The following is a 25,698-nucleotide window of genomic DNA, read 5'->3' as shown; positions in this document are numbered from 1 at the left end:
ATGAGAGGCCGTAGACCACTCCCTGGGCTCTTGAGTGGCCCCGCTGCCTCTCTTGGCAGCATTTCAAATGTTTACTATTGTTTCCTTCTAGTAGAGTTTTCTTTCTCCCTTCCTTCCTCCTTCCTTCCTTCCCTTCTTTTTTTCTTCCTCTTCCTCTTTCTTTCTTTTTCCTTTTTCCTTTTTTTGCTGCTCAACTACTTGAATGTGCCTTTATTCAGTTCCTTGAGTAAGATGCTCATAACATGGAAACACCCAAAGACCAGAGGTAACATGACTGTATTTTAATAGCTATGTGCATAACAAATTACTGGTGTGCAACAAATTTCTACAACCTTTGCCCCCTGAGACCATACACAGTTGTGACCTAACACTTTATATAGGGGCCAAGGAGCTCTTCAGGCTCCAGTGAACATGTCATCCGGGGCTGGGTTTCACTTCAAGACTCAGCTGGGGTAGAATTTGTTTCCAGGCTTGAAGGACTGCTGGCAGAACTCAGTTTTCTGCTCTCTGTGAGATGTAGAGCATCCTGAACTCCTGGCTGACCATCGACTTTGTGACATTGTACCACTTTCAGAGCCCTGGCACATGGGCCTGCCACAAAATGTCCTGATGCTTCATCAAAGCCAGCAAAGGCCAATCTCTCCCCAAAGCAGACATTGCAGTCTACATGATACATTACATAATGGCTTCACCTGTCTTTTCATTTGCTATGGCATATTGCTTGAAAAGCAATCTCTAGTTTTGGCCTGCACTATTGGACAAGGCAAGATCACGTAAGGACATGGGCATCAGAAGGTTGGTGACATGGAGGCTGCCATTCATAACTTAAGAAATTAATCTGGCAAGCAGAAAATACCCCTGGGATACAGGCCAGCTCATCTTGTGTCTCTGTTCCATTTCACGGTGCTTTGTATGAGGTGGGTTCGCATTGTACACCTCTGGATAAATTGAAAATGAAAATTTCTATGAATGTTTTCTATGCCCAATAAATGGGTTGGAGGGGGGAATCTTCATAGGGTTATATTAAGTCCATATGGGATTAGTGTAATATAATAAGACAATCTTAAAAGTTTCATAGCTTAAATAATAGCAATCGAATTCTTCTTTATCGATCCTTTTCAGGATGATGGGCATCATACTTATTCTGTTGGTGACTAGGCCATAAGAGGAAGGTGGGGGGTCTCTGAAGGGTCCCAACCTACCAAGTAAGTAACCATCCCCAAAGTGACGCACATTGCTTCGCATTATACTGGGTGGCTACAACTAAACCCATTGTGCCAATCACCCTGGGAGACAGGACAACACAATCCCATCATGTCATCAAGAGGCAGAGAGAATGGGGTACTTGATAATGGTAAGCGCTGGTCAATTAAGACAAGCTCTGCCTGTGTGACTGCACGAACTTCACCCCCCCGCTTCTCGTTGGGCTTCATGTCTCAGTAGTATAATCTCTCTGGATTCATTGCCCTGACTTTGCCTTACCTCCAGCTACTGTTTGAGGGTGGACATGAGAGGCACCTGTAGGGAACTGGAGGACGAGAAAGAGAACTCTGTTTTTCTTTTTCCTGCAACTGTGTGCATAGCTCCTGTCTATCCCTGCTCCCAGCATAGGAACTTTCTGTTGGCTTTGCCCCATCTTCCCACACTTGCATTTCTGTCGTCAGAAGGCAGAGTTCTTCCTTCTGTGTGTGTCCAGAGCTCCGCTAAGCTGTGGACCTTCAGGAAAGCCTGTCTGGAGCATTGTGAGTGGTGTCTTTGCCTCCCCTCCACTGATGTCTGCCTGCCCTCATTCCTAACTATGAACTCTGGCTTGTTGCCCTTTGGCCATAGCTGAATGATGCAAGCACTTGCTCTTTCCTGTGGCTGGATTTGGTGGATGTGGTTTGCTCTTGGCTTGTATGGAAGCTTCTAGAAAGTGATTAAAGGTATTTAGAAGACACACTGGTTGGAAACTTTTCTAGTCAGCATCAGGTCATGTTTTTATAGGAAAATTGCTCATGAACAAGGTTTAATTTCTCTTATTTTATTTAGTTATTTATGGGAGAGAGAGAGGAGAGAGAGAGAGAGATAATGGATGTGCCAGAGCCTCTAGTCACTACAAGGGAACTCCAGGTGTACGTGTCACCTTGTGAATCTGATTGTTTTTATGGATATCCATTTTCGCTTTTTTAATTTTTTATTGACAACCTCCATACATATAGGCAATATGTTATGATCATAATATATAGGCAATATGTTATGATCATAATTCCCTACAACAATTCTTCCTCCCTCCCTTCCCAGATCCTTCACTGAATCTCTTCTTATTTCAAACTAGTCAAGATACCTACTTTCTTTTCTTTTTCTTCTCCTTTTTTCTCTTCCTTCTTCTTTGTTTTGGAGGTAGGGTCTTACTCTAGTCCAGGCTGACCTGGAATTCACTATGTAGTCTCTCAGGGTGGCCTCGATCTCTTTTTGGTCCTCCCCCCTCTGTTTCCTGAGTGCTGGGATTAAAGGTGTACAACACCACACCCAGCTAAGATACTTACTTTCTTAACAACAAACTCAATATTTTATTTTGTGTGTACATGTGGTGTGTGTACATGTATGTATGCTTGTATGTTTGCAGACATGGGCATGCATGTGTAAAATGTGTGTGTACATGTGGATGCCAGAAGTCAACATCAAATGTTTTTCTTACCCTGCACCTTATTCACTGAGAGAGATAAGGTCTCTCACCGAACCTGCAGCTCACCGCTTCTACTAGACGAGCTAGCCATCCAGCCCTTGAAATCCTTCTGTCTCTGTGTTCCTGAGATCTCAGGCCCTCAGTCTTACGTGGATATCTTGGATTTGAACTGGGATCCTCATGCTTGTTCAGCAAGCAGTTCACCCAGTGAGCTAGCTCCCTAGCCCTGTCTCTGAATAGCTGGTATCTGTATGACAGGTTTAGCTGCTCTGTGTAGAGTCAACTGGAAAGAAATGGTATGGCTAATTTCTCGAATGATACAAATTATTTCCTCCTTGGAGTCATCTTTGCACACTTTTTTCTAATGGAGAGGAGCACATTTTCTTGCCCCTGAGCTCAGGTCTGCGGGATTTGTTTTGGCTGATGAAACACTTTAGGCACTGTGCAACCAAAGTCTTAAGAATGGTCAAGTGATGGGCTGATGCTACAAGTGGATTCGTAGCAGCTATTCCTGCTCTTATAAAACGCTCATTTGTTCATGATAAGTTAATTTAAATATTTTAGAAATCACAAGAGATATAGCATTTCTGGAGAAATTACAAAATATTACTATTTTGTACAGCACATAAATCTGTTGAGGCGGAATGTAGATGAGGACTGCCAAGGGATGGTAGGAGGAACCGTGGAGTGAAAGGTTTTTTTTTAAATTATTTTATTTTTGAGAGAGAGAGAACGGGCGTGCCAGAGCCTTTCAGCCTCTGCGAAGGAACTCCACACGCATGCGCCTCCTTGTGCACATGTGCGGCATTGCATGCTTGTGTCACTTTGGCCTCTGGCTACTAAGTGGGACCCAGAGATTAGAACAAATGTCCTTAGGTTTTGCAGGCAAGTGCCTTGACCTCTAGGCCATCTCTCCAGCCCAGGAGAAAGTTTTTAATGATTAATATGCTCAACTTGAGAGTGCTAGAAATATTTTAGAATTATAGTGGTGGCTCTATGGCATGATGACTGCCACTAAATTTGTTCAATTTAAAATAACTGATTTTGTGCTACGGGAGTTCCACCTCAATAACGTGCGTGCAATCTAAGAACGTGCATGGGATTTGACTTGCTGTCCTGTGCTTCAGCCGCCGCCATACAGGCTGGTCCACGTGGAGAGGGAGGCAGAAGCAGGAGATGTGCCCTCCCGCGTCCCTTGCTCATGCAGCCGCAGCCAGTTTACTTCAGAGGAGTGAAGGAGCTTAGGCGGGGTCGAGAAGAACGGAGCCCCAACACACAGTTCTAGAGGAGCAAAGCGCCCATGGCCTGCCACGCAGGACGACCGTGGCTGCGCACGGGGCTGCGGGGCGGGGAGGCAGGTGGCTGGTGTTGCTTTGATCGTTCTCTGGGTCAGTTCCTAGCAGTCTTGACGCCCACGCTCTGCAGAGGCCAAGGAGGAGAGGCGAGAGTGAGCACGACCCAGCTCCCGGCCGCAGCTCTTTCCCTGCCAGCTTGCTCTCTGCCACGTGTGCTCCAGCTTAGCATGGCCGAGCGAGACACTATGTACTGTGAGACATCACCCATGCCATCCTGCTCTTTGTCATGTGGTATAGTTATTTTTTGGGGGGTGGTAGGAGGATAAATGAATGAAAACTAATTAAATTGGCTTTCACCGAAAGCTCCGATTGACTCAGGTAACTAAGGGGACTAAAGGTAGACCACTTGAGGAACAGCTGGACCCAAGTGTCAGGAGAAACCTGTCTGCACACTTTCTTCTCGGCCCTTCATAGCTCTCAGGCTGGCTCCGGTTAATAGAACATTTTAGTGCCCATCATTCCCACAGAGGTCTCATCACCGCATAAGCACATCCCAACTGCTTGCTTCCAAACCCACCGTGGAGACTGGTGACCACTCTAGAACCTTTGCGTACCGAGAGGGGAGGGTTGACCCCTAAATCACACCATGTCAGCACGGCAAGATGTGTTTACAGAGTGGAAGGAAGCAACGTGCTGCAGAGCTCATCGGCGCCAGAGAGACGAAGCTGGGCAGAAGCTCACTAGTGAACAGCATGTCACAAATTCAATGATGCGATGATCTATTGTCCCCTTATTATATTTGTCTTTGCTGCTGGGATCCCTGGCTCCACAAGGGCAGGGCGTGTGTCAGTCCGGCTCACTTACAGACCTCCACAGTCCTAATCAAATAGGAGATCAATAAATAATTCTTGAATGAATAAATGCAGCTTACAGTTTGTTGAGGGAAAGATTAAGATAAAATAAGGTTAAACTCATTGAATTAACTCAGATTGCAAATGGTAAGAAAGGAAGATATTTTTTATGACCACAAAAGCACTGTGGTATGTGGGATTTATATGTAACTCTTCAAGAATATACAAGGTTAGGTTAAAAAGTATATCAGCGCCAGAGAGCATGGCTTCTCATAGCTCACACCTCCACTTAGCCTTCATGTGCATGACAGACAAAATTTATGCCATGGATCCAGTGGGGTTTGTGTGTGCATCCACACACACCTCTGCAGGGAGGCACACATGTTGCAGGGGAGGCTGGAGAGCCACTGGGAGAAAATATTGTGTTCGTTCTCATCCGTCCCTTTCAGTCTGTTCTTGTTTGTTATGTCTGATGCGATGCACTAATACCACACGCTTCAAGAAGACAGAGCCCCGAGCAACGGTGCCTGCAACAAAAGCTGGGCGGTCAGCAGAATTCTAGAGCTGATGACTTCAAGGCCCGAGAATTCTGCCCTCTGCACCAGGAAGGTCACACTGTGTGGGACATCTGAGTTTGGAGGTAAACAATAGTGGTCCTGTCTACACAGCTGGAACAGTAAACCAAGATAAGTACAAAGTGTCACATGTGACCTCTGAGCTCACTCCCTGAGCTGTCCTGCTGGGGTTTAGAACAGATTCTCCACGGGTATTTTAGAATTAATCTCCAAGGAAAAATTACATACACTATGTATGTCTCTTACAAAGATAATGTTCTACCTTAAAAGTAGCTCCTCCCTCATGACCAGCAACACGTGTATCGTTCTGCTAGGCTGCACGGACTGTGCCCCGTGGTCATACCAAGCCGTACGGTGGCCTGTGGCTCAGTGAGTACTCCCTTGTTGACGCATGTGTATGCATTGTGTGTGTGGAGTACGGGTGGTGTGGTGTGAGATGGGACCTGCTTGCATGCATGCCTGCAGAGACCGGAGGAGAATGCTGGATGCTATCCTCTGCTCATTTGCTTGTTTCCTTGAGAAGGACTCACTCTCACACTGCCTTTTTCTTACCCTTAAAATCCTTGAGCCACAGTGTGTCTCCAGTCTCCCTCTTCACTTCCACAGGCCCTGGAGTTACAGACATATCTGGCCATGTCTAGCTTTTTCCATGGGTGCTGGGGAGAGAAACTGTGTAACTAGTGCCATACGTGGTTATGGATTGCCTTTGTGACTGAGACTGGCTCACACTGCAAGCCACTGTTCATTCCTTTCTCTTGGTTCCTTTCCATCATCTTCAAAGATCTCATGCAAAGATTCTAGGACCGAGATATTTATTCCATACAGAATGGCATCTAAAAGTAAACTTCGACTTCCCTGGAGTTCCATCAAGGAAATATCACCTTCTTCCAACTCTGGAGACAAGTGCATTGGCTTTGGTGAGAGATTTTCTTCTTAGGTAGGAGACCGTACAATTTACTATCTATACCAAGGCACTTTTGCCTGTCAAAAAAGGACACTTTGAATAGCCTTACAGTGACAAAGGCTTGTATTGGTCTATCTTAGGTTGGGACATGATCACCCTGATATGGGTTCTGTAAGGATTTTATCAAGAATAATTTTGTTCTCGGTCAGCTTTCATGGTGTTTAATTTATTTAGAATTTAAGTCTTTTTGTTACATGAGTCTGGGATGGTTTTTCACTATTCCCACCACATAGAAGAAATTGTTAGCAAGGAAATGATACACACTGCATCAGCCATGGTGAATTTTGTCTGTGATTCATGGAGTATTAAATACTTGCAAAACAAAAGTACCATAACCTGTCACTTAGTTCTCACTGTAACTGTGAGGAGTGTGTGCTACATTTCCCCAGTTTTGTAGCCAGAGAAACAAATTCAAGCAGGATTCTCTTCATCAGGGGAGAAGCAGGCAGACAGCATGGTAAGGATATGAATTCAAGGCAGAGAAGAGCTGGGTTTTGGGAATCTTTCACACTGGCTGTTGAGACAGTGCAAAGAAAGGGAATAAAAAAGGGCTCGGAGAACATGCTCAAAGACAATCCTAACAACATCTGATTTTTTTATTTCTCTTTTTTTCTATTGAGGCAGATTCTTACACTGTAGTCCAGGCTGTCCTGGATTTTAATATGCAGTCCAGGTTGGCCCCAAGCTGACAATATTCAGACCTCAGCATCCCAAGTACAGGATTACACATCCTGCTCCCAGAGATGTGTTGTGCTTGCTAAGGCCTCTGCAACTGTTACCACGTGTCCTTCCTTCCCCTCCTCTCCCTCCTTCCCTTCCTTCTTTCCTCTCTCCCTACCCTCTTTTTATTTCTTTATTTGGTTTTTTAAGTTAGTATACAAAGTAATGTGCTTCATTATGGCATTTATTATATTCATGTATATTATGCACTATAGTCTGTTCATATTTCTTCCTCCTCCACTACTACTGACATCCCCTGTCTCTCTGCCAACATCTTGCTGGTCCCCTTCCTCCCTCTAAGTAGTCTCTACTTCTGCTTTCAATATGTATCTATATGTACATTCCATAACCCTCCCTTAAAATCTCTTCCTCCTCTCTCATTGTTCCCTACTTCCACGCCATTAATAGTAACATATATGATTTTGAGTCTAGAATTCACATATGAGAGAAAACACACAATGTTTGTCTTTCTGAGTCCAGCTTAGTCTGCTTAACATGATGATCTCAGTTCCATCCATTTCCTTCAAATGTCATGATCTTATTTAGGGATATAAAAAGTTCCGCTGTATATGTGCCCCACACTTTCTTTATCTGTTTGTTGATGGGCATCTAGGCTGGTTCCATCTTCTCAGCTGCAGATGAAGATGCTATGGTGAGGCCATCTTTTCTTCTACTACCCAGAGAGCAAGTTCCAGATGCAAGGCTGGGATCCAAAGCTTATTCCTAACCCAGTGTGTGTTCCATTTCTAAACATTGAATAGTGGCCATGGAATCTTCATGACGCCTTGCAAGAAAGGCATGGGACATACCAGGACAGAAGAGCTTTACTTAACCAGTGTGATCATTGGGACACTTGGGGATCCACAACTCTCTCTCTGATCTCCAAAGTCTACACCCTACAGGAAATTCACAACTTGTTAAAGTGCTGAGAGGAGTGATTATTGAATACTCACTGTTAAAGGAGACATCGGTATCACACATTCCAAGGCCCTGAGGACATTGCAGAAGAGAGGGTGGAGAGCATATACGAGCTCAAGCATGGGCTTGGGGTGTACATTGGGACTCTTGTCTGGAGATGAAGGATCCCAGCAGCTGTCATTAACTCCACAGAACCTTCACGATACTGAGTTCATCCACTTGTCAACACGGATGATGGAGAAAGGTATTAAAAGAAGAGGGACTAGGGGAGGAGGGAGGGTATTACCATGGGATATTTTTTATAATCATGGAAAATGTTTTTAAAAAATTGAGAAAAAATAAAATAAGATTAAAAAAAAGAAGAGGGACTAATTTGAAAGAAGAATGGTTGCTCTTGAAGGGGTGAAGGAAGAGGAAAAGAGCAGGTAGCAGGAGGGATTGTGATCAAAGTACTTAATAGTTGTTGCACTCCGGTTCGCATTGCTGGTAGAAATCACCCAACCAGAGCAGCTTCTGGGAAAAAAGAGGTTAATTTTGGCTTACAGGCTTGAGGGGAAGCTCCACAATGGCAGGGGCAAACAATGGCATGATTAGAGGGTGGACATCACCCCCTGGCCAACATAAAGGGGAACATAGCAACAGAGAGTGTGCCAAACACTGGCATGGGGAAACTGGCTATAACACCCATAAGCCTGTCCCCAACGATACACTGCCTCCCCTGCCTCCCGGAGGCGTTAATCCCCAAATCTCCGTCAGCTGGGGATCTAGCATTCAAAACACCTAAGTTTATGCAGAACACCTGAATCAAACAACCACAATGGTCGTGTATGAAAACTGTCACTAAACAAGTTTATTAAGGGAACCAAGCTCTAAAAGGAAGGAAACAGCTTCTACCAGATCACCCCCAGATCCTAATACTTCCTCCAGATGCTTGCCCTTCAGAATCAAAATATACAGACAACTAGAAGCAGCAGCGCTGGGGGAAGGGTTGGGATGTGGGCTTTGGTGGGCAGGCCTGAGCCTCTCACTCAGTACTGCATCCTCCCTCCTTCCCTGGTGGATGGCATCGTATCACCGAGCACACACACCAGCTTTCTGAGGGCAAGAATGCCCTTGTTTGGCTTTGATTCCATATCAGTAGTGGTTCTTAAAATTTTCACCTGCCTAGAGATTTTTGAGTCATGAAAGATCTGAAGTATTAAGAGTTCATCCTCAGAACAATTTTTATACTGCTCTCCCCTCATTTCGGAAGAGCGCCCCGGCTGAGATTTGCATACCAGTCGCCTGGCCTTTTCCATCAGTGTCGTCTCTGCAGGTGGAGGCTCACATGTCTGACCAGTTCACTTCAGCGAACATCCCTGAAGACTACTTCGTAGTATTCCTGGACTCAAGAAGGGGATAGAGGCAGCAAGACGCAGGCAAGTCTGAAGTGTGCACTGAGTCTTGCCCGCATTCTGTCAACACCCTGTTTCCCCCCCCCCCCCCCCCCCCCCCCGCCTACCTCCCAGTCTGGCAGAAGGAGATGCTGATGGAACCTAGACGGGGGAATTGCTGGCCCTGTCTCTGCCCGGAGGTGGACAGGTGCCTAAGCTGCTCACAGTCTTTCCATGTCATTCTCTTCTGAAACCGAATGTCGGGGGGCCATTCAGGAGGATGAATTTACATTTTAACTTGATAGTTTGAGAGACAGGACATTTCAAGGCAAATGCTGGCTATAATTCGCTATATTAAATACCAAAGGAGAAGCAGCAAAGCTCTTATTTATTTATTTATTTTTGGAATACACTTTCTGAAGAGACTTAGCTTCACAAATTTCTTCAAGATCCCATCTTATGTTCTGTGATAATCTTCTTTCTACTGTGATTTCCGGATGTTACAGTATGGCACTCAAGGACCTGGCTGTGCTAATCCACAGGAGGAGAGATGGAGGATTTATTTGGTTTGGGGTTTTCTGTGGTGTTTGGGATTGAGCCTAGGCCCTTGCACAGGCTAGGAAAGTGCTCAATCGCTGAACAAGTAGCTACTTACTTTTTATCTGAGAGACAGGGTCATACTAAATTGACCAGGCTGACCTTGAACTCTCTGTAGCCCAGAATGACATTAGACTTGTGAATTTCTTGTCTCAGCCTCTGGAGTAACTGGGATTATAGGTCCATTCTGCCAGGCCTGGATTTTAGGATGTTGTAAAATGTTGGCACCAAGCAGATTGTGAGCTTGAGTTCGGTCATAATTTCACCTTGTGAGCCAGCCACCTTGTATTCCATGACATGGTATTTTTGGAAAGCTGTGGTTTCTTTCTTCTGCAATTACTATACAAAAAAAGAACTATTATCTATAACTGGGAGGTAAACATGATCAGAATATTCCATATACCACATATGAGTATGGCAATGCCATAATGAGACCCATTCTTCTGTGCAAATAACATACATTAATATATAAGATATAAAGTTGAAGGTATAACAGGAAGTAAGGGTATCCATGCCCAGTCTGATTCTAAAGTCTGAAAAGTTGTGTGGCCTCTAATAAGCAATTGTAGGGTATCTAATAGTCACATAAAATTACCTTCAAAATTCAATTCATGTGCATTATTATTATTATTTGTCAAATAACCACTATGAATTTAGTACATAAATTTTACTAATTTGTTTGGGTGATACAGCTTAATTTATAGATTGTTGGGTGTCTCTTTTGGTCCAAGTGGACTGTAAAAAATATCATGGTGCAGGCAGGGAGGAAACTTTGGGAGGCTCTGTCCTGCCATGAGCCAAGTGTTGGCATGGCTTCCACTGTCCACTGTGCAGAGGAAATAATGCCAGCTCCTGAAGCTACAGGCATGGGACTGACTCCTGCAACCCTCCTCAGGTCCCTTCTTCTTTGGTTCTGTCCTGGGCTTCACTCCGTCAGCAGGTCCAACATTCCCTTCTTAAGCACTGTCCTCGTCCCTGTGCCTGACCTCATCTCCTTCCAGTGGGTGCCTTCTCATCCTTCAGTAACCAAGAGGGCCTTTCTTGTCCAAGGTGAGAGCCCACTTCCTGCCCCACAGGTTGCTGTAACCGCACATGCTAATTACCTTGCAGTCTCTGACAGTGCTGGTTGATAGTTTCTTTGCTTGCTTATTTTTCCCCCCACAATGTGGAGTCTCATGAAGGCATTGTTTGTGGCGGGTTTTACTCACAGCCTAGCTAGGACTCGGTTCATAATAAACGTTCACTGCGTGTTTACTCCAGGATCACCAATCTGCCACATAAGAACATGGCTGACTGTGCCAGGATCTTTAAGATCTGACTGCTTTTTTTGCACTCTTACTTCAGATCTTGTCATTAAAGAACAAAGAAGTTGGCAACATCCAGTGAGGTCTTGTCCCTACTAAAAGCAAAATGCTTTTAGTAAGTATTTGGAATTAAAGTAAGACTAAATTGGGCCTGGAGAGATGTTATAGCGGTTAAGGAAATTGCCTGTGAAGCCTAAAGATACAGGTTTGATTCCCCAGAATCCACATTAGCCAGATGCTCAATGTAGTGCATTTGTCTGGAGTTCGTGCAGTGGCTGAAGGCCCTGGTGTGGCCATTTTCTCTCTCTCTATCTGCCTCTTGCTCTCTCTCAAATAAATAAATAAATAAATAAATAAATAAATAAATAAATAAATAAATGTTTTTAAAAGGCTAAGTTGAGTAATAAGTAATAAATTAAATTAAAGTAAGATGAGGAAAGATGGCCCTTCACTGCAGCCCCTCCACATCTTTGACCCAAAGCAGTACGCTGTGTTCTTGCCTTGACAGCCTTGCATTTGTTCCTGCTTATACCTGAGCCAGCATGATTCCCTCAGAGAGCAAGACAACTGCCTTCCCCTCCAAGCCAGACCTCACCTTCCATCCTTGTGGCTGGCCTTAACCACCTGTGACCTCCGTGCTGCCCAGTCTGATTGCGCCGGCAGTGTTACCTGTAATGGTGAGGGGGTAGAAGCAGTTGAGGCCCAGCCTTCCTGTGCTGCAGATGCTCGTCTGCGGTGGGCCCCTCTCAAGTGGGTTCACGTGGTGGCGTGGGTACCTTTACACAACCAAGAGGCCCTGCAGCCCTGGGAATTCTGACCTGGTCTTGTTGCTTGTGAATTACGTTGCCCACAGACTGCTAGTCTTAAGGCAACAGGCACCTGTGTCTAATCTGCTCACTGTGGCAACCTCAGCATGGAGTGTGGCATTGGACACGTAGTAGGCGCTTCCCAGGTATTGTGTGAACAAATGAAGGAATTTGTGTGCATTAAAAGCAACACATACCCACAGCTGGGCTGTGGCTCCTAGGTTTGACAGCCTTATTTCTCCTGATTTAGTTTAGTTTTTATTTGTAGTTTAGCTATTCAGCTCGTGAGATAAATTCAGCACGATCCTGGGATTTATTTGCTACATTATAGTTTTCATCCCACTTCACTTTCATTTAGAGATATGAAAATTGGCCGCGGCTTTTTTTCAATTCTTCTTTCAAGGCCTCTCGCTTCTCTCCGCATCAGATTTAATGGAAACTCTAATAATGGGATGAAAATATCTCCAGGTTATTTTATTAGGATATAAGCAACATAAAAGCCCCGCACCTCCATGTAACTAAGATAAACCTGAAATTCTATCTCAGAGCCTCCTGTGGAAAATCATTTCTTCTCAGAGGCTTCCTGAAGGCTCCCTCCTAAGTCAAAGTTTGCTATGGATATCATGACTTGAAAATAAATATTTCTCAAGCAGTTTTGGGTGCCTGGCCTGGTTGACTTTTCCAAATCTGAAAATCTCTGAAAAGATTTGGAAAAAAAAGTCTTTGTTTTATGTATGTTCATGTGTGGGCACATAGCACTTACATCTGCTTGGCATGTGCATGTGTAGGCAAGATGTTGACATTGGCTGCTGTTCTCTTTTTTCTTTAAGAGAGAGAGGGAAAGAGGAAAAGAGAGAGCATGCCAGGGCCTTTAGCCACTGCAAATGAACTCCAAACAATGTGCACCTTGTGTGCATGTGCAACATTGCACACTTGTGTCACTGTGCATCTGGCTTACGTGTGACTTGGAGATTTGAACATGATTTCTTAGGATTCGCAGGCAAGCGCCTTAACTGCTAAGCCCTGGTAGCCTTTCTCAATCGCTCTCCATCTTATTTCTTGGGACAGGGTCTCTCACTGAACTTGGAGCTCACCAATATTCATGCTACAGTTTCAACTTGGCATTGATGCACTATTTTTCTGCACTTTTCATAGCAACCAACACATTTAAATACCCCAACTTACATTGGTGATGGGGAGGTGGTGGTGGGGAGGAGGTGATGGGAGGTGGTGATGGGAGGTGGTGATGGGGACGTGGTGATGGGGAAGTGAGTACCCCTTCAGTTTTGAGCTTTGGCTTTCCTGAGACTCCTCAGATGACTGCAAGGGAAATTTGGAACTGGCTTGGACTGACGCTTCTAAGGTTGAGACATAATTTGCGGCTCTGCAGGCTTTACTGTCACTATTAAATTTCTTCCCAATGAAGGAAGATGTAATTCCATAACCTCGCTGACTGGAGACGCAGGATTGCTTTGCAAAGCCAGACTAGAAGCCCATGTGATCTAAATCCCTCTAAACTGATTATTTTGGTGTCTTTTAAGATTTGGTACTAATTTAATTGACTGCTGTGTGGAGCCCCAGGAAAGGGGGTAAGCAATCCATTCAAATCCTCACTGTTAAGTAAAACCCACCAGCAAATTACTGGATGCTCAGGGTTTAGCCGAGTCCACATCACAGCAACGCCTTCATTCAAAGCAGTTCTATCCGCTCTTTGATGACAACTTTCTAACTTCTCCATTGGGTAGCCCCCTTATCACACTTGGCCACAAGCCACTCACATGGACTTTTAAAAATGTTTTATTTCAAAACCATATTTTTGTGGTAGTCATGTCTGTAATGTGTTCGTAGGAAGCTGTTCTTTCTTGACTTGATCAATGGCATCGATTTTGCTTTAGATGCAAAGATTGCACAGTTCAGCTTTAATTGCATATCTGGTTGCAAGGGCTGTCTCTCAGAGCCAATTGTTTTATTTTTTTTTCTCTAAATAAATCACCTTCTATAGAAGAACACTGGCTGGGTGGGACCCTCCTTTGTAAGCATTTGTTTGCCTCATGTGGGGCACTGCAGGCTGGACCTTGTTTGGGGGAAAAACACACATCCTGCAGAGTCCACAGAAGGAGCACACCAACATTCTAATACTGAGGGTAGGTGTTTGAGTCTTAATTAAGGAGTTGAGGATAAGGTTAAACTAACATGGTCTGCGCTATATGTATTTGAGGTAAGCCCAACAGACTGTCCTTTTTATGACAGAGAGTGAGAGCAAGAGAATTGGAGCACCAGGGCCTCCAGCTACTGTAATTGAACTCCACATGTGTATACCAGCTCATACATATGTGGGACCTTGAGCATGTGCCGCCATGTGCATCTGGCTTATGTGAGATCTTCAGAGTCGAACATGGGTCCTCAGGCTTCTCAGGCAAGCACCTTAACTGCTAAGTTATTCTCCAACCCTGTGTTGTAGTTTTGAAATGACATAGCCATATTTGAGTTTGTTGAGTACCACTGTATGCAAAGGAGGGGGCTATGTACATTTCCAGCTCACTGATGGTTAACCCCGCCCCACCTTAGGCCTTTCTTCTAGTTTACTGATATGTTTTTTTTTTTGGTGGGGGGGCTCACTGATGAGCTGATCTGTTGATAATCATACTCAAAGGAGTTTCGTATTGGCTTTAAGGTTGTTGGCTGTATGGGTCTAGGTGAATGTTTTCATCTCTGTTACTCTGTACGCTACTGGAAATAATCACTATCTCCTGGGGATTTGAAAAGACTAAATGAAATAATGCATGCATAGAGTGTAGGATGATGTCTGACACAGAGGGATAGGTAGGGACAGTAACCATTCCCATCAGTACTTACAATTCCATGGGTTTGGGGAAAGAAGAAGTGATCAGGTATTCTCTACCCTCACATCAACTTGGATTTCCTTGATGGCTCACTCCACGTCTGTCAAGGTTGACGGCATTAAGGGTTACAGGAGAGTGGTAGTTTATAATCTCAGGCACCCCTGTATTGGCTTTACAGATGCCCACATTTTGATTCCACAGGTAGATACCATTATTATATATGGATGAGGAAAGTGGACCTCTGGAGACCTGCCTCATTCTCCAGACTGGTGAGGATGAGCAGTCGGTAATCCAAGTCCCCAGTCTTATTGCAGTGTTGGGAGTCTCTTGTCATGAGCCATGCCTTTCGAGGATTCTAGGTGAGCATCTTACTGCTTAGCCATGACCCCAGCCCCTCACTGGTGGATGCTGGACCTGCACTTTGCCATTGAATCATTCCCTCAGCCCTAGGTTCACAGGTGTTCAGAGGTGGGGCACTGAGCAGAGAGTGAGGTGGTCTTAAATGGATAGCAAGGGCTTAGGGACCCGGGAGCAGAGGCAGATGCTCACAAAAGCAGCTTCAGAGCATCTAGGAAGAACATTTCAGCCAGAAAAACCCTCAAAGAACTTGCCACCGTGTAGTCAAAAATGATCCGGGCAGCATTTAAAATGACCACCAAGCCGAGGTGTAATCTGATGGCACCGAGCTGGCCCAGAGCTCACAAATGCTGAAAGGTAAGCCCTCAGTCCCACATGGGGTTGGCTGTCTCCTAACTCGAATGGCCACACTCAGTTTTGGGCCACAGAGAACAGCTTTAAGCAGACCACAAACTCAAAATCAACAACAGGACTCGTTATTTCTTCCTTGGTTGGCTTGAGGAGGTTGAAATGGTTTCTCTCTCTTATTTTAAGTGTGTGTGTATGTGTGTGTGTGTGTGTGTGTGTGTGTGTGTGTGTCTGAGCACACACGTGTTATAAGGTGCATGTGTAGGTCAGATGTGTTGGTCTTCAACTGATACCTTGAGGCAGGATTTCTTCCTTCCTTCCTTCCTTCCTTCCTTCCTTCCTTCCTTCCTTCCTTCCTTCCTTCCTTCCTTCCTCCCTTTTGTTTTTGCCACTGTGGTCACCAGGCTAGCTGGTCTGTGAACTTCCAGGGATCTGTCTCTGCCTCCCATCGCACTATAGAAGCACCAGGATCCGGACGCTTGTGTGGCTATGTCCAGCTTTACATGGGGGTCTAGAGATCTGAGCTCAGGTCCTCATTCATACTCACTTCACAGCAAATACTTTATCTACTGGGCTCTGCCCTGTCCCAAGACGTGTGTCACCCTCGGCAGAATGCAGCTTTCATGCCCATTTCACCAAGTATCAGTCAACTTAGACTCAGAGTGATTGGGCCTTGGTTCTTTCTCCATATCTTCCACATTGCCCTGTCTCCAGAGGCCTTCTATCCTTGTGATCTGGCTTCATTAATAGCTCCCTTCATGTTCTGGTCTCTGGTTCTGTGTCTGGCAAGGCTCATAGGCTGCCTCATTCAAGGTCCCATACAGTTTTCCAGTCATAGACTAGGACATTTACCTAACTCTTCTCTTCTGCTCTGTCCCATCAGTTTCTCTAGTGGGACCGTCTTAGTCTTCCATTTTCTTTTTCTTCTTCCTCATGCAATTTCTCTTTTTCTCTTACTACAGCCTGCACTGAGGGGCGTATCCACAGTCTGGTCCCTGTCCTTTTCCCTCCATCTTCCTGTCATCTTCTCTCTCGCTTTCCAGATACTGAGGCAGGTAGCTATGATGCCAACCTTCAAGTGTGCACACTTGCCCACGTGAGTATCTTAATGTCCATGATCCATGCTAGAAAAATAGCCATCCCTTTTCCAGTCTGGACTTACATTACAGCAAAGCTGCAGGCCCCGTACCATGCCCAGTGGAAGGCTGGAGGGAGATGCTGTGCAGTGGCACACAGAAGAGTAAGAGCAGAGAGGGAAGGGCACTCCTTTCAATGGCCCAGCCAGGAAATGTCTCTCTAAAGAAGCAGCACTTTGGTGTTTTGATCCCATCTTATCCTGACTGTGTGCAGGATGCTACAGGTGAAAGGTGAATCAAAGCCCCAGTGCACTTTGGTACTTAATCAATAAAAAAAAAAAAAATAGGAGAGGAACTAGTTGGAGGGAGGAAAGGGGTAGAGGAAGGAGTAGGGAGGGATAGGGAAAAGATAGAGAGGGAGACAAGGTGACTATGATCAAAATATATTTGGCACATACATCAAATTGTCAATAAATAATCGAAGGACTGACTAGAAGGAAGGGACTCAATGGAGAGGACATGCAAGAGGGGGAAGGAGGCTGGTGAGAGAGGACTATGATCATGGTATATTGTATATAAGTGTGGATGTGGTCAATAGAAAGTTTAAAAAGAAAAATAAACAGCATGGAACTCACTACAGTCACCTGGGGATCACAAGGTCCTCTGACGTTGCAGAACAGTGGCTGCTGTGGGGGGAAGGGTGCAAAGTGGGGTGAGGGGCTGGAGGACCACGGGGGGATCAACAAAACAAGTTATGCTTGAAAACTTCACAATATGGCTGGGGAGATGACTTAGCTGTTAAGGCACTGGCCTGCAAAGCCAAAGGACCCAGGTTCAGGGCCCACGTAAGCCAGATGCACATAGTGGTTCATGCGTTCATTTGCAGCAGCTGGAGGCCCTGGCACGCCCACTCTCTCCTTCTTTCTCTCTCCCTGCCTCTTTCTCTCTTTCAAATAATTAAGAAGTAAAAAAAAAGAAGAAGTAAAATATTTTTTAAAAAGAAAATAACAATAAACCGAATACTTTGTGTTCTAATTTTATAAAAGGGGGTAAAAAACAACAATAACAAACAAAAGAAGCAACAATGGACCATGGAGATGAGAGACATGGAATCTTGTTTCCCTCCATATCAAGCTCCTCATCTTTTTATTTATTTATTTATTTATTTATTTATTTATTTATTTATTTATTTATTTATTTGAGAGCGACAGACACAGAGAGAAAGACAGATAGAGGGAGAGAGGGAGAATGGGCGCGCCAGGGCTTCCAGCCACTGCAAACGAACTCCAGACGCGTGCGCCCCTTTGTGCATCTGGCTAACGTGGGACCTGGGGAACCGAGCCTCGAACCGGGGTCCTTAGGCTTCACAGGCAAGCGCTTAACCGCTAAGCCATCTCTCCAGCCCTCAAGCTCCTCATCTTGCACTTTAAGTCTGATCAAAACAAGAAGCTGCAAGGATGTGTTCTGGCAGCAGGAATCTCAACAGCTTACAGGCACCCAGTAAAGAGCAAGACATCCCCTGGAATCCCCTGGTCCTCCCTCCTTGTGCTCCACCTACAGCTATGTCCAGAGTCTCTGCCCGCTTGATCTTGTGGGTAGAATTATTTTTATTCTATGAAGGGCTCTCTTCACATATCCCAGGTTTGGAGAGAGACTTTTGTTGTAAACACACTTGATAAATAATCCACAAACATGACAGGGAGTTCCAACGAAGAATGAATCACTTTTGTAGAATGCCTCTGTAAAATGTCTCAGAAAAATAACCTTTCTTTTCAGACCTGGGTGTTAAACCATTGAGGAGTTACCATGAGTTATTGGGCTATTTGACTGGACATGGGCTGCTATGTGGCCACCATGAATTCTCCAGCTTTGTGACATAAGCTGTGGTCTGTCCTCATGAGCCATGAGCAAATCATGATTTCTGGGGAAGCACAAAAGAGAAAGCTCCAGAAATTCAATTTCTCTCCTTTTTTTCTTTTAGAGAGAAGTAGAGATGCTCATCATGACAGGAGTTCTTGAAATCTGAACAGACTTCCTGGTTGGAGAGGAACAAGGTGTGGAATACTCAAGGGCATAGAAGAACTTCGTTTTACATCTTCAGTACTCCTGGCCCAGGGAGGTATGTTAAATGGTATATAGAAAGTGCTTAATAGTGGCCAAGCAGTCAGTGAGTTCTTTCCAGGCAGTATAAGACACTTATTAATTCCTGCTCAAAATAGCCCACAGAAAGCATGGGTGGTATGCAGATTTGCCAAGGCATGTTGTGTTTCTAGGGAGACAGAGGCAAAAGATATATAAGAGCCTCACAAGTGACCACTGTCATGGTTGTTTTGTTGGATTGGTGACCTGAAAAACATCAATTAAGCACCTAATGTGCGCATGGCCACAGTGCTAGAGGCCCCCTGGTCATTGAGAGAGCCATGCCCCCACTCTCTTAGAGCTCTGAGTTCCGTGGGGTACTAGTGGGGTTCCGTGAGGGCTGGGGTACAGGGATGGAGCACAGGGAAGCCACTAGCCCAGCCTTTTTATGTGGGTTCTCAGGATTGAACTCGGGTCCTGATGCTTACGCAGCAAGCGCTTTCCTCGCAGAGCTCGGTCCCCAGCCCGTATGCTGCTTTTGTTCCCTGTCTGCCACCTACAGGCACTTGCAGGTCCAAAGGAAGAATCAATGTTTTCAGCAAAAGCAACGGAACCGGTTAGCGCCATGAGCAGCAGAGCCCTTGCTGTGGCGCATAGAAGAGCGACCGAGCGGTGTGCGGAGATGCTGCTGTTCTTGCAGATGGGCCGGGGAGGGCCTCACGTGCCATCCCGACATGTTCCGGATGGACTGAGGGAGCCAGTGAAAAGTGCGGGCGTGGCAGAAGCAAGCCCGCCTAACCTCAGCAGACTCCATGACACAGGGGCTCCACTTAGATGTCGGGGAGCTGCCTCAGGAAGGTGGATGGTGGCCTGGGGTGTCAGATTATGAGAAAGGAAGCTCTTGAGAGTATATAAAGGGTGATTTGCACTTTCAAAACATGCCCAGATTGGGGCTCGTTTGGAGGTGGTGGCGAGGTTGGTAACGAGGGAGGCGGGAAGGCCAAAACAAATTGTTTGTAAAGCTAACTATTCAGAAATAAACAATGTCCTCTATAAAACTGCTAGGTGAATTTAATATCTTTCTCCCCTTAGCTCTGTTTTTACCCTTATAGTTTATTTATATCAGTGATTCTACTTCCATCTGCTCATACTAATACTACATTCTGAATTATATTCAGGTAAAAATTGCTGCTGATTTGCAAACAGAGGAGAAATAGGCAGGTATAATCAGTGCATACACTCCCTCACCCTTTCTCTCCTGTGTTTGTACATGAGTGCACATGTGTGACTGCATGTGTGTACAGATACATATGCACCCGTAGAGCCTAGAGGTTAAAGACAGGTGTCCTTCTCAGTCACTCTTCACATTTTTTTTGAGGCAGGTTGTGTCACTGGACATTCAGCTCACTGATTGGCTAGATTCGCTGGCCATCATGCCCCGGGGGTCCTCCTGTCCCCACCTGCCCAGCACTGGCATTATAGACATACACTGCCATGTCTGTGTGCTGGGAACCCAGCCTCAACTCCTGTGCCAATGCAGCAGGAGCTTTACCCATTGGGCAGTCTCGCCACCCTGGTCATGGGCAAGTGTAGAGTGGGGCATAGGTAGGGTAAAAATCATAAAGGCAGAAGGCACGTGTCCAAAGACCGAGCTGAACTGGAATAGTTCCATCCCAAGGATTCCCAGACCCCCGGCTTCTTTGCCTCGCTGTTCCTTGTTTAGTCGGACTCAGGTGCCGGGAGCCTCGGGTGATGGATTGATAATTCAGCAAACCGCACAGAGCTGCGGGTGGGCGGCGTGTGAGCTGCAGAGGGTTCTGTAAAGCGCCGTCTGTGTGCGTGAGGTGGGTTTTCCAGCCAGCGCTATTTTAACAAATGCCAGGCACTCTATTTGGACTTACTCCTACACCTCCAATAACCGCCTGGGAATTTTCACCTGTATATCCTGCTGGTTACTTAGCTTTAGCAGGTGGAGAAATGAGTTGATCATTGATCCTCCCTCCCCAAGCCTGCAGCTTTTGCTGACGTCATTCTCCACTAAGCAACGAGTCATCTCCAGTATCTCCCACAGGAATCCAGCCATGGTCTCCTACTGGACTGCCCCCTGGATGGGGGTTAGGAGTCTGCCTTTCCTCTCCTACTGTGACCGTCTTATTCCCGATTCTTACCTGCTTGGGTCTTCTAGCCATAGCCTTCAAGTCTCTCTTCAGACAGTTCCAAAATGCATCTACAGTTTGGTTACACCTGTCTCTTCCCCATTAGTTCTGCCAATAGGTAGCTGGGGGACAATTCAGCCCATGATAATTTCTGACAGACTCACAGCTGAAATGAGAAAATGATCTGAGTCTAAAACAGAGTCCTTGCATGCAGACACAGCTCATGTCTGGTTCTCTTAGACGATCTTCCAAACAAGCCGTCACTCTCTCTTTCCTCATATGGGAATTTTTGGGTCAAAAGTCACTTTTTACTGTTAGTTGAACACACCAAACTTAAGGCTGTCTCCCTCAAACCAGTTTGTTTCTTCTCCTCCCTTGGAATGCTGTCATATTACTATGTATTGTTTGCTGATATATGTAGTCACACACATGCACAAATCAGAGGCTGACATCAGAGGTTTTCCTTTATCACTTTCCACCTTACTCTGTGAGACAGGGTCTCACACTGAAGCTGGAGCTCACTGCTTTGGTCACACTGGCTGGCCAGTGAGCTTCAGGAATTCCTTTCCTCAAACTCCCCATGCTGATATTACAAACAACCACAGGCAGCACTTTCATGTGAGATCTGGGGATCCTAATTCAGGCCCTCAAGTCTGAGTGCCAAACACTACCCACTGGGCTGCCCCACCAGCCTTGCTCTGTTATTTCCTGGTCTGTGTCTTTATTAATCATGTGATGATCTGGTATTCAAAGAACATTCAGCCCTGGACTCAGAAGTGATAAGGGGACATTTGGACATTGCTCTCTCTCTCATTTGTCTGTAGATACTCTTTATTGTTAGATATAAAAACTGCAGTGGATAATAAACATTTGCATCTTTCTTTCTTTTTCCATTCCTTCTCAGTTAATTTGCATTAGAGTGCATCTGTTAAGCAAGTGTGCCCAAGGGCTTGAACCAGCTACAGCCCTTGGTAAACAAGGTGACAAGGCATAGAACATCTGTTTGCCTCTAGCTAGTAAGGTTTCTGGGGTTTGGTTTGGTACACCAGCTGTTATACAAAGTCTCAATTTGTCACTACTTAGGGAAAGAGTCTCATGATCCCGGCTTGACCAAGAATGAGATGGGGAAGCAAGTCCTCCCCTCTCTGCAGGCACCAGAAGAGTCAAGGGAGACAGATACTGTGTGAGGAGGGGTAGGAGGACACAAGCATAGCCTCAGGGCTTTGGGAGCCAAGCAGGTACTGTGACTGAGTTTCATTCCAATTTCGGGTTGACTGAGTACATGGCTGGTGTGCAAGATACTGAAGAGATAGTAAAATGTTCCCATTTTTGGCAGACAAATGGCCTGTTTTCTCTTTAAAAAAATATATTGGTTTTTCGAGGTAGGGTCTCACTCTGGTCCAGGATGACCTGGAATTAACTCTGTCGTCTCAGGGTGGCCTTGAACTCATGGCAATCTTCCTACCTCTGCCTCCCGAGTGCTGGGATTAAAGGCGTGCACCACCATGCCCAGCTAAAAATATTTTTATCTTTATTTATTTATTTATGACAGAGAGAGAGAGAGAGAGAGAGAGAGAGAGAGGAGAGAGAGAATGGACATGCCAGGGCCTCTAGCCAGTGCAAATGGACTCCAGATGCATGTGCCACCATGTGCATCTGGCTTATGTTGGTCCTGAGGAATTGAACCTGGGTCCTTAGGCTTCCCAGGCATGCACCTTAACTACTAAGCCATTTCTCCAGGCCTCTTTTGCTTTCTTTTTGTGTATATGTATGTGGTGTGTGTGTGTACGTGTGTGTACATGGGGGAGCAGAGGTTGATGCCAGGTGTCTGCCTCAAATGTTCCCTAGTTTTTTAGTTTTTGAAACAGGCTATGTCACTGCACTCAGAGCTCACTGATTTAGCTTGAATAGCCAGCCAGTGAGCCTTGGGAATTTCCTGTCCTTGCCGCCCCACTGCTGGGGTTACAGATGTGCATCACCAAGCTCAGCATTGTCATGCGAGCATTGGTGATATGAATTCAGTTCCTTATGCCTGTGTGGCGCTGAGACATCTTCCCAGTACCATCTTTGGGTTTTGCTGTTGAGGCAAAGGGTCCCATGTAGCCCAGACTGACTTCAACTTTTCTATATAGTTAAGGATGACCTTGAACCCATGTACCTCCATCTCCCAAATGTTTGGATGACAGACAAGTGCCACCACACCTGGTATAGAATCTACATAGATCTATCTATCTATCTATCTATCTATCTATCTATCTATCTATCTATGTATCTAACTATCTATCTATCATCTATCTGTCTATCATCTATCTATCTATCCATCTCCCCATCCATATACCTACCCATCCCTCTCTATCATCTATCAATCTCTAGTTATCTATTATCTATCTTTCCATCTACCTATCCATTTATCACCTCTCTCTCTCTCTCTCTCTCTCTCTCTAGCTATCTATCTATTATCTGTCTATCCATCTACCTATCCATTTATTATCTATCTATCTATCTATCTATCTATCTATCTATCTATCTATCATCTGTGCCTGTGCTTGGGAGATAGTTCAGTTAGTAAAGTGCTTATTGTGCAAGCTTGAGAACCTGAGCTCAGCCCCCAGAATCCCTATGAAAACACCAGATGTGGTGGTGCAGGCCTGTAATCCCAGTACAGAGGAGGCAGACAAAGGTGGATTCCTGAGCCTCCCTGGATGGCCAGTTTGACCAAATTGGTGAACTCCAGACCAATGAGAGATGCCATCTGTATTAGTCAGGGTTCTCTAGAGGAATAGAACCAACAGACTGAATTGTATTAAAAGGGAATTTATTGGATTAGTTTAAGGCAGTCCAACAATAGCAGGTTATAGGACTGAGAGTCAAGGAACCCAGTAACGCTCAGTCCAGGAGGCTGGATGCCTCAGCAGTGCCAGTTCAGCACTGAAGGCCTGGAGGACTCCTGGAGAGCCGCTGCTCTTCAGTCCACGCTGGTCTTCAGTCCGCACTGGAAAGCAGTAAGCAGCCCCAGTAGCCAGGTGGGAGGGGGAGATATCTTCCTTCCCAGAGATTCCTAAGACAACACCCCTCTTCCCCCTCTAAGAGGGGCCACCTACTCTGAGGGAAGGGTTCACCCTGGGGGAAGGATTCCTCCTTTAGTTATTCCTTCCTGGAGGCAACCTCAGAGACCTGCTTATGAGGAATGTCTGTGGATTCCTAAACAGATCAAGCTGACACAAACTTAAGCATCACACCATCTCAAAATAAAGGTGGATGGTGGTTCTGAGGAACAATATCTGAGGTTCTTCTCTGACCTTCCACACACATGAGCACAACTTTGCACATGCACATACGTGAACCCACACCCATTTAACAATATATATGAAGGTGGACTATGGGGGGAGAAGGACCAGGATAGTTTAGTGTGGGGTAAATATGAGCAAGGTGCCAGATGTGTATGTGTGATGATGTCACAATGAAACCAATTAGTTTGTACATTTATTGAAAATAAAACAGAATATAATCCTGGAAAAAATAAGTCAACTTGTGGGGTAAGGACAGGCAAGGACATGCTAGGTGGGGTGGCCTGGGGGAGAATGTAATTGTATTGTGGGATGCAGAGGGACCATATTTCAGATATGATGCTGTGGCTCACTTGGGACATTTCTACCCTTCAGGTGACACTTCAAGGATCTTGTGCAGAATGTGGGTTTAATCTGGGTGAAGGTATTAGATGTAAAACAACAGAACTCATCAGGCTCATTGTGAATTTTTTTCAAAGAGAAAATAAACTTAATGATAATTTCTCAACAGTATGCAACAATTGTGCCTTGCCGCTTTCCACATGACAAGATCATTCAATGGAGTGATGATATTTTGAGGAAAGATAATTGCACTGTGTATGTGGGACACAGCCAGCAAAAAGCAATAAAATAAAATAAAAAGGAATAAAATAGACAAAAAAAGGACCCAATTCACTCAATCAACTTGTTTTTCACTCCTTCATTCTAGGCTTTTGGAAGTGGCTGAGGGTGTCTTTTTCTTATTTATTTCTGGTTGTCTTAGCACTGTGTAGAAGAAACAGGTTTCTCTTTGCTTGAAGCAGGCTGAGGTTACTCTCAATTATCTTGAGAGCTTCCTTGTTGTCCATTTTTAATCACACAAGTAATTAATGACCAACTTTTCATTGTTAAAAAATTAAAGCATAGCAGATTTGGGCAGCTCCTTTTGTGGATTCCCACACTCAATGTGATGCTTATATAATAAGTGTGTCCTCACAGAAATTTTTAAAAGTGCATTTTCTAGTAGTTTTGGAAAAGGACAGAAACATGTGTTGTACATATTTTTTTGTTTGGCATGCATGCACATGTGTGGATTCATTTATCTGTGTGTGGAGTCCCGTGGTTGATACCCAGCATCCTTCCAAATTACACTCACTCCGCCATATTCCTTGAGATAGAGTTTCTCACTGAACACAGAGCTCACTAGTTTGGCTAGACTAGCTGGCCAGCAAGCCCCAGGGATATGTCTGTATCTACCTGCTCAGCACTGGGATTACAGGTGAGGGCCACCATGCCTGGCAGTTTATGTGGGTACTTGGGAACTGAACTCAAATCCCTAGGTCAGCACTTTACTGGCTGACCAATCTCCCTGCTCAAGGCTCTCTTTAGTCATTTAATGTCGCACTGCTCAGCATCCCATTTGGAAAGTGGGCTCTGAAAAATTCTTTGGTTGAAGGACACATGGCTTATAGACCCAGTAACATGAATAAGCTTTGAAAGGG

This window comes from Jaculus jaculus, chromosome 8 (genome assembly GCF_020740685.1).
Source record: "Jaculus jaculus isolate mJacJac1 chromosome 8, mJacJac1.mat.Y.cur, whole genome shotgun sequence".
Lineage (NCBI taxonomy): Eukaryota > Metazoa > Chordata > Mammalia > Rodentia > Dipodidae > Jaculus > Jaculus jaculus.
Note: the sequence above shows the minus strand (reverse complement) of the source record.